This window comes from Anabrus simplex, chromosome 2, assembly GCF_040414725.1.
Source record: "Anabrus simplex isolate iqAnaSimp1 chromosome 2, ASM4041472v1, whole genome shotgun sequence".
NCBI lineage: Eukaryota > Metazoa > Arthropoda > Insecta > Orthoptera > Tettigoniidae > Anabrus > Anabrus simplex.
The window spans coordinates 1156544706-1156554242 of record NC_090266.1 but is presented as its reverse complement, the minus strand read 5'-3'; the positions used below and the strand labels follow the sequence as shown (position 1 = coordinate 1156554242).

Below are 9537 nucleotides of genomic sequence, written 5' to 3'. Positions count from 1 at the left end.
TCCAGAATGCAGAGGCGTAGAGCCACGGTACAGCCGAGGCCACCCGAGTGCTCGGCGGGCCGGTACGGGTGCAGAGGTGTGGGACAACGGACCAGCCGTGGCCATACGTGGGCCGAGACCCACTCTGCATTCACCGACGTACACAGTAAATTCGTGCTCGTTTTAGCTCCCTACAGCAATGCTAATACGTGTTGAGATGAAGTTGTATCCTAGCGCTGCAGTGGTCAAAACGCGCACTGTTTATGAAGAGAGCGCCGCGAGTGAGCAGGCTATATATTACTTGTAGGCCAAGCTCAGACACCAACGGTATCCTATATCATTAAACGAGCAATACTTAAAAAATTTCACTAGCTTTCTCGAAAAAGGCCTTGAACGATTTTGAAGAAAATCACAGACAAACGGAGTTTCGGTCTAGAAAACGATTAGTCAGGATCCCATTTTCGGAAAAATTCATTTTCAGACTCGAAAAGGGCTCTATTGATTTCAAGAAATTTACGTACGTGCAACAGACTTTTTTTTTCGTTTTCATTCCCCACCCTGAGAGCGTGAGGCGGGCCACCAAGAGGGTTGCGCCCTCGCTCTGGCCGAGAGTTGCGAACGTGTGGGGGCTGTGTGGAAAGAGGAAGGTGGACAAGTGGGTGCGAAATATGACGGAGATGGGAAAGGGAGATGTGGCCTTTTATATTTTTTATTACTTTTTAATTAATTGGACTGTGATTCCATAGGGTGTATAAGAGCATGACTTTATATATTCAATACATATACATACATTGTTCAACAAGTTTTTTTTATTCAGTTGGGCATATATAAACCTGGGTGTAAATATTGTTAGGCATGAAATGAACATTGAGCTTCATGTTTACTAACTGGCATACAAAGAGAAAGATAATACAATAAGCCTACTTCAGTTAATACAATACAGGGCTGGGTGATAAAGACATATATATAAATAAAGTAATATATGATTTCATTAATACATTAATTCATTAATACATATTTTGAAGATGAGAGTATCATGTGAGAGTGGAGCGGTTCTGATAGCCCCTTGGCTTAAGAGATGATGCGTAACCGGGTGTCCAATGCTGAAGACGGTTCATACCGGACCGACCGATCTGCGGGCGCTGTGAGTGCTTGGAATTAATGAACTGGGGTGAGGATTTGGAGAGGGCGTTTGAGGGGAACTTGGAAGTGTTGAGTTATGAGGGGATGTCCTTGGTCAAGGGAGCGCTGGATGAAGCGTTGGAATATAGTTGAGATGTGGACATCAAGTTTTGGTATTGGGAATATGTTGTAGAGGTCACGGTGTGGTAGAGTGGAGGAAGGCGGAGGGTGATGCGGATTAATCTTCTCTCCATGGATAGGAGTGGACGGAGGAGATGTTGGTTGGTGCTAGTTGCAGCGAGCCAGACTGGATGTCCATATGTAATGAATGAGCGAAGGAAGGATGTGTACGTATGGATTAGAAGTTGAGATTTGAGACCCCAGTTGGTTCCGGCAAGCCGGCGGAGCAGCTGGGATCTCTGCTGGGCTCAGGTCTTAATATGAAGGAAGTGTGGGCGGAAGGTAAAGTGTTCGTCGATGATAATTCCGAGGTATTTGAGGGATGGTTGGGGCGGATAGCGGTTTTGCGTATGGTGAGCTTGAGTTCTTCTGGATTCCGTGTAATGGAGAGGCGGCGTTTACGGGGACGGATATGGGTGGACTGGGGTTTGGTGGTATTGAGCCGGAGGTGCCAGCGACCACAACATTTTACAAAGGATTTAAGGAAGGTTTGGAGACGCTGGTTGATGCTTTGGACGGATGGAAATGGAGCGAGAATAGCTGTGTCGTCTGCGAACTGTAATAGATGTATGGGGGGGGGGGGCTGTGGAATGACAGCGACGAATAGAAGAAAAAGCAGTGGGGACATTGGGGAGCCTTGGGGGACGCCAATACTCATGTGGAAGGAACGGGAATGGTGACCTTGGATGTGAATGGTTGCAGAACGGTCAGTGAGGTATGATGGAGACGGATGTAGGACTGGGGAAGACAGACATGGTGTAACTTGAAGATGAGGGCGTCATGCCATACGGAGTCAAAAGCGAAATGAAAATCAACTGTGATCAGGAGTGTAGGACGGGCTTGACTATAGTTACTCGAGATCAACTGGATGAGACGGAAGAGTTGGTGGTGGGTCGGAAACCGCATTGGGAGGCTGGGAGAGTGCAACAGATGGTGATTTTCTAATGTAAACAATTGTTAAAAAGTCAATGCTAGAACACAGAATGGCGATATATTTTCTAAAGCAACGAGGAAAATATTTACCGGGCCATGAAAAGGAAGATATCGTGAGAAAGAAGGTTTTGAAATGTGTACATGGAAGGAGTAAATCGCATTTTATTTGAGTAAATACGGTATTTTTCCGATTGAGATATCTGAACTACTAGTACAGAAAGAAGCTGCTCCAGAGTCCCGTCTACATGCATAGTTCAGAACTAGTACCAGTAGACAATTCGTTCGCAAGCAGAGCTCGCTCGTCTCTAACTTACGTCACTTGACCACACCGACGCAATTAGAAGAAATTCGTTGTTTTAAAAATATGCCACTATCCACACGGTAAAATCCCTCGGTTTTTTTTTTTTTTTTTTTTGTAGAGGCTAGGGTGATATCGTTTTATTTTTGTGCCAGGTATGGGACTAGAGATATCGCGGTCGATACTGCCCCGTATTTTGTGCATGAAAGACCGTGCCGTGTTATGTCACGTGAACTTTGTATTAGAATATTTGCAGACATGGCGAGGGACGTTTAGAGGATAATAAGCTGAAGGAAACCAAAACAAAATGTTATTTTAAAAAAACTCGAGGTATTGCATACTTTCAGTAACATATTTGAGGGAAGAGTGGCTGGAAAGAAAGGAAGAGGATGACGAAGGGAGAGCATTCTTAACAACTTACTCAACATAATAATGTCGTTAATTTCACGTCCTATTAACTACTTTTACGGTTTTCGGAGACGCAAAATGCCGGAATTTTGTCTCGCAGTAGTTCTTTAGCGTGCCAGAAACTTCTGACGTGTTGAAGAACCTTCAAATACCACCGAACAGAGCTTGCCAATCTGCGAAGTTGGGCTCAGAAGGCCAGTGCTCTACAGTCCGAGCTAATCAGCACCTGCGGGACAAAATTCCGGCACTCCGAAAACAGTTAAAGTAGTTCATGGGACGTAAAGCCAACATTGTCATTATTGAACAGCAGCATTTTCGGAAAATGAACATTTTTGTATTCAACCACTAGCCAGTGTTTTCTATACAGGGTGGTCGCAAATAACGTGAACCGAGTATATGAGACATAGAGGGTTGGTCATATTGCGACGTTAAATACTAGATAACAGAAAATACATGATAATATGGCAGCTGCTTGAGTTATCAAATTATTTATCAGTGTCACCAACCCTCTAACGCTCACACACCCGGTTCACGTTGTTTTCCGACCATCGCGTGTATATGGACTCTCTTTATCTATTTAATTTCTGTGCTACGGAAACATTGGGTTAACTTCGACTCAAGTTTTCTCTGAAAGTATCAGAGATTTGAAGTACAAATTAGTTACAGAAATCTGTGGAAAGTTCTGTACCAGATTTCACGATGGCCGGTTCGTTTCTGATTATCGTCGCCCACTGAGCACTTTCGTGTTCCCATAATATACTCTAAATAAGACCTGGAAGCTTTAATGTAGTCCGCCTCTGTGGTGTAGTGGTTAGCGTGATTAGCTGCCTCCCCCGGAGGCCCGGGTTCGATTCCCGGCTCTGCCACGAAATTTGAAAAGTGGTACGAGGGCTGGAACGGGGTCCACTCAGCCTCGGGAGGTCAACTGAGTAGAGGTGGGTTCGATTCCCATCTCAGCCATCCTTCTCCAGGCGAATGCCGGGATGGTACCTAACTTAAGGCCACGGCCGCTTCCTTCCCTCTTCCTTGCCTATCCCTTCCAATCTTCCCATCCCTCCACAAGGCCCCTGTTCAGCATAGCAGGTGAGGCCGCCTGGGCGAGGTACTGGTCATACTCCCCAGTTGTATCCCCCGACCAAGAGTCTGAAGCTCCAGGACACTGCCCTTGAGGCGGTAGAGGTGGGATCCCTCGCTAAGTCCGAGGGAAAAACCGAACCTGGAGGGTAAACAGATGATGATGATGATGATGATGAGCTTTAATGTAATCAAGACTTTGGAAATGACTGAATATCCAAGCCAACAACAATCCTTCTGTTACAATTTGCTCAACCTAGCGGTTAACTGTTATATTATAGTTGCATAGACACCTCTTCGCAGTGGCCTGTTGGTCTAGGGGTATGATTCTCGCTTCGGGTGCGAGAGGTCCCGGGTTCAAATCCCGGACAGGCCCAATTTTTTTCCTACGGCTGCTAATTGTCATCAACTCTGACAACTGTAACATATGTCCCTGTTCTTCCACGGGAATTGGTATCCATTTCATGAATCCTTAATGAATTTATTTGAACTTACATGCCTGTATTCAAACGTTTAATACGGTATGTTGTTTGAGTCATCAGTCCATGGACTGGTTTGATGCAGCCTTCCATGCCACCCTATCCTGTGCTAACCTTTTCATTTCTACGTAACTATTGCATCCTACATCTGCTCTAATCTGCTTGTCATTTCATACCTTGGTCTACCCCTACCGTTCTTACCACCTACACTTCCTTCAAAAACCAACTGAACAAGTCCTGGGTGTCTTAAGATGTGTCCTATCATTCTATCTCTTCTTCTCGTCAAATTTAGCCAAATCAATCTCCTCTCGCCAATTCGATTCAGCATCCCTTCATTCGTGATCTGATCTATCCATCTCACCTTCAGCATTCTTTTGTAACACCACATTTCGAAAGCTTCTATTCTCTTTCTTTCTGGGCTAGTTATCGTCCATGTTTCACTTCCATACAATGCCACGCTCCACACGAAAGTCTTCAAAAACATCTTTCTAATTCCGATATCAATGTTTGAAGTGAGCAAATTTCTTTTCTTAAGAAAGCTCTTCCTTGCTTGTGCTAGTCTGCATTTTATGTCCTCCTTACTTCTGCCATCGTTAGTTATTTTACTACCCAAGTAACAATATTCATCTACTTCCTTTAAGACTTCATTTCCCAATCTAATATTTCCTGCATCACCTGCCTTCGTTCGACTGCACTCCATTACTTTTGTTTTGGACTTCTTTATTTTCATCTTGTACTCCTTACCCAAGACTTCATCCATACCATTCAGCAGCTCCTCGATATCTTCTGCAGTCTCAGATAAAATAACAATATCATTGGCAAATCTCAAGGTTTTGATTTCCTCTCCTTGGACTGTCATTCCCTTTCCAAATTCCGCTTTGATTTCCTTTACTGCCTGTTCTATGTAAACATGCTCAACCTAGCGGTTAACTGTTATATTATAGTTGCATAGACAAGTTTTCGCAATGGCCTGTTGGTCTAGGGGTATGATTCTCGCTTCGGGTGCGAGAGGTCCCGGGTTCAAATCCCGGACAGGCCCAATTTTTTTCCTACGGCTGCTAATTGTCATCAACTCTGACAACTGTAACATATGTCCCCGTTCTTCCACGGGAATTGGTATCCATTTCATGAATCCTTAATGAATTTATTTGAACTTACATGCCTGTATTCAAACGTTTAATACGGTATGTTGTTTGAGTCATCAGTCCATGGACTGGTTTGATGCAGCCTTCCATGGCACCCTATCCTGTGCGGCAGCCTTGCCTCACTCCTTTCTGGATTTCTGTTTCTTTTTCAAAGCCCTTGATTCTTATTACTGCAAACTGATTTTTATACAGATCGTAGATAATTCTTCGTTCTCGGTATCTGATACCAATCACCTTCAGAATCTCAAATCGCTTGGTCCAATCAACATTATCGAATGCCTTTTCTAGATCTACGAATGCCATGTACGTGGGCTTGTCCTTCTTGATTCGATCCTCTAAGATCAGACGTAAAGTCAGGATTGCTTCACGTGTTCCTACATTTCTTCTGAAGCCAAATTGATCTTCTTCCAACTCAGCTTCAACTTGTTTTTCCATTCTTCTGTAAACAATACGTGTTAAAATTTTGCAGGCATGAGATACTAAACTAATAGTGCAGTAGTTTTCACATCTGTCAGCACCGGCTTTCTTGGGAATAGGTATAACAACATTCTGACGAAAATCGGATGGGACTTCTCCTGTCTCATACATCTTACACACTAAATGGAATAACATTGTCATGCTGGTTTCTCCTAAGGCAGTCAGTAATTCAGAGGGAATGTCATCAATTCCAGGTCCCTTGTTGCTATTTAGGTCGATCACAGCTCTGTCAAACTCTGACCACAAAATTGGGTCTCCCATTTCATCAGCATCAACAGCCTCTTCTTGTTCCCGAACCAAATTATCTACTTCTTTACCTTGATACAACTGTTGGATATGCTCCTGCCATCTTTCTGCTTTATCTTCTTTCCCTAGAAGTGGCTTTCTATCTGAGCTCTTAATATTCATACATCTAGATTTCCTCTGTCCGAAGGTTTCCTTGATTATCCTGTATGCAGCATCTACCTTTCCTAGAACCGTACAACCTTCGATTTCCTTGCACTTTTCCTTCAGCCATTCTTCCTTAGCTACCTTGCACTTTCTACCCACTTCATTCTTTAATCACCTGCATTTTTTTCTGCCCTCTTCATTTCTAGCATTCTTGTATTTTCGTCGTTCATTAATCAGGTCTAGTATCTCCTGAGTTATCCACTGATTCTTAGTTGATCTTTTCTTCCTTCCTAACATTTCTTCAGCAGCTCTACCGACTTCATTTTTCATGACTATCCACTCTTCCACTATTGTGTTTCCTTCAGCCTTTTCATTTAGTCCTTGTGCAACATGTTCCTTGAAACAATCCCTCACACTCTTTTCTTTCAACTTGTCTAGATCCCATCTTCTTGCACTCTTTCCTTTCTTCAATTTCTTCAGCTTCAAATGGCATTTCATGACCAAAAAGTTGTGGTCAGAGTCCACGTCTGCTCCTGGGAAAGTTTTGCAATTCAATACCTGGTTTCTGAATCTCTGCCTAATCATAATGAAGTCTATTGGATACCTTCCAGTGTCTCCAAGTGTCGTCTACGTATACAGCCGTCGTTTGTGGTGATGGTATTAGCAAGGACTAAATTGTGATCAGTGCAGAATTCTACCAGCCGACTTTCTCTTTCATTCCTTTGTGCCAATCCGAATTCTCTTACTGTAATACCTTCTCTTTCTTGGCCTACCACTGCATTCCAGTCTCCCATCACAATTCGATTCTCGTCACCTTTTACATATTGTATTAAATCTTCTATCTCTTCATATATTCTTTCGACTTCCTCATCATCCGCTGAGCTAGTAGGCATATTGACCTGCACTACTGTGGTGGGCATTGGTTTGGTGTCTATCTTGACGACAATAATTCTTTCACTATGCTGGTCGTAGTAGCTTACCCACTGCCCTATTTTCTTATTCATTATTAAACCAACTCCTGCATTCCCCTGTTTGATTTTGTGTTGATAATTCGGTAGTCGCCTGACCAAAAATCCTGATCTTCCTGCCTACGTACTTCACTTATACCAACTACATCTAACTTTAGTCTGTCCATCTCCCTTTTCAGATTCTCTAACCTACCACAACCATCCAAACTTCTAAAATTCCACGCTCCGACTCGCAGAATGTCAGTATCCATCTTCCTGATGATCGCCCCATATCGCGTAGTCCCCACCCGGAGACCCGAATGGAGGACTAGTTTACCTCCGGAATATTTTACCCGGGAGGAAGCCATCATCAGTACATCATTCATACAGAGAGAGCTGAATGTCCTCGGGTGTAGGTTACGGCTGTAGTTTCCCGTTGCTTTCAGCCGTGTAGCAGTATCAACACAACTAAGCCATGTTGAGTATTATTACTAGGCCATATCAGTCAATCATCTAGACTGCTGCCCTTGCAACTTCCGAAAGGCTGCTACCCCCCTTTCGATGAACCATTCGTTAGTCTGGTCTCTCAACAGATACCCATCCGATATGGTTCCACCTGCGGCTCGGCTATCTGCTTCATTGGGACACGCAAGCCTCCCCACCGCGGCAAGGTCACATGGTTCGCAGGGGAGTAAACTAATATTCATCTACGAAAGCACGTGGCAGTAAAGTGAAGCACGATAAAGCTGAACAAAGTGGAGGCAGAATACGGCAGATCACAGAGTTTATTGAACGATTCAGTTCCTGGTGCATAATTCTCCCTAATTCTTGGCTACATATTGTTGTTCATCTGAAACCGGGAGTGGTACTGTGGCTGAAGAATCATGAAACCGATGATGATGTTATTTGCTTGACGTCCCACTAACAACTTTTTAAGATCCTCGGAGACGCCGAGGTGCCGGAATTTAGTCCCGCAGGAGTTCTTTTACGTGCCAGTAAATCTACCGACACGGGGCTGTCGTATTTGAGCACCTTCAAATACCACCGGACTGAGCCAGGATCGAACCTGCCAAGTAATCATGAAACCAATCGTTGACGACGATAGTAAAATTTACTTTCCTTTGCTAGTTTTTTAACGTCACACTAATACATTGGGGGTATTCGGCGTCGCGAGATGGGAAGGTAAAAGGATTCTGATGGCAGCATCCGTGGCCTTAATTAAATTACAGTCCAGGCTTTTGCCTGCTGTGAAACCGGAAACAACGGACCGCCATCTTCAGGGCTGCTGAAGTTTCGTTTCGAACCCACCAAATCCCGAATGCAAGCTCACAGCCGCGCGACCCAACCCGCAGGGCCAACTCACTCGGTGATTACTTCCAAGCAATCTGAGTAGAGCTGCACAACGTAGCCTTACACAGCATTTTGTGTGTACTGGCCATGGAAAGCATTGTATTAGAATTAAAAATTTTAAAAAAGGCATGGAATAAATATTAACACAACTAGGTCATTCCAAATCAGTATAGTATGAACTATTCTTCCTGGATTTTTCCCAGATTATGGGGATCAGCACTTGAAATGGATCTGACCTAGCTTTGTGGTCTGATGCCCTAAATGAAAGGTGTATTCAATATTGCTTGTTTCAGAACTAGTTAACAGTGTGATGTGTCCTATGTACATGAAGAGAACATAAAAACCCAGGCCCAGACTGGAGGAATTAATCATATGCAGTTAAAGTACTCTTCCCCACCGGGAATCGAACCCAGGGCCCTGTAAAGCAGAGATCATTTGTTTTAGCCAAGGAACCAGACTAGTATAGTCCAGACTATAGATCACATAGGTGGTGTCTAATAGCGACATGGATAGTTGATAAAGACTGGCATATTATTAGTGCAGGGAGTATAATTTAATACTTCGCAGCGGAGTAAAGAGGCATATGAGCGCAGAGAAGGGGTGACAAGTGCAATGGCGAGCTGACGTATCGTCTCAAAGAAGCGGCATGATTACGCCTATAGAAGCTAAACGAAACTGTATTCACCAGCAGTATACATGCTCAGGATAAATGAATAAATAAATAAATAAATAAATAAATAAATAAATAAATAAAT

General features: G+C 43.6%; 2 non-coding genes across 2 annotated transcripts; both read left to right on the top strand.

The window, feature by feature from the left end:
- Positions 1 to 4298: 4298 nt before the first annotated feature.
- Positions 4299 to 4370, top strand: TRNAP-CGG (transfer RNA proline (anticodon CGG)). Its single transcript has one exon. It is a non-coding gene; the product is annotated as a tRNA-Pro (tRNA).
- A 1070-nt stretch (positions 4371 to 5440) lies between these two features.
- Positions 5441 to 5512, top strand: TRNAP-CGG (transfer RNA proline (anticodon CGG)). The gene has a single exon. It is a non-coding gene; the product is annotated as a tRNA-Pro (tRNA).
- Positions 5513 to 9537: the final 4025 nt, after the last annotated feature.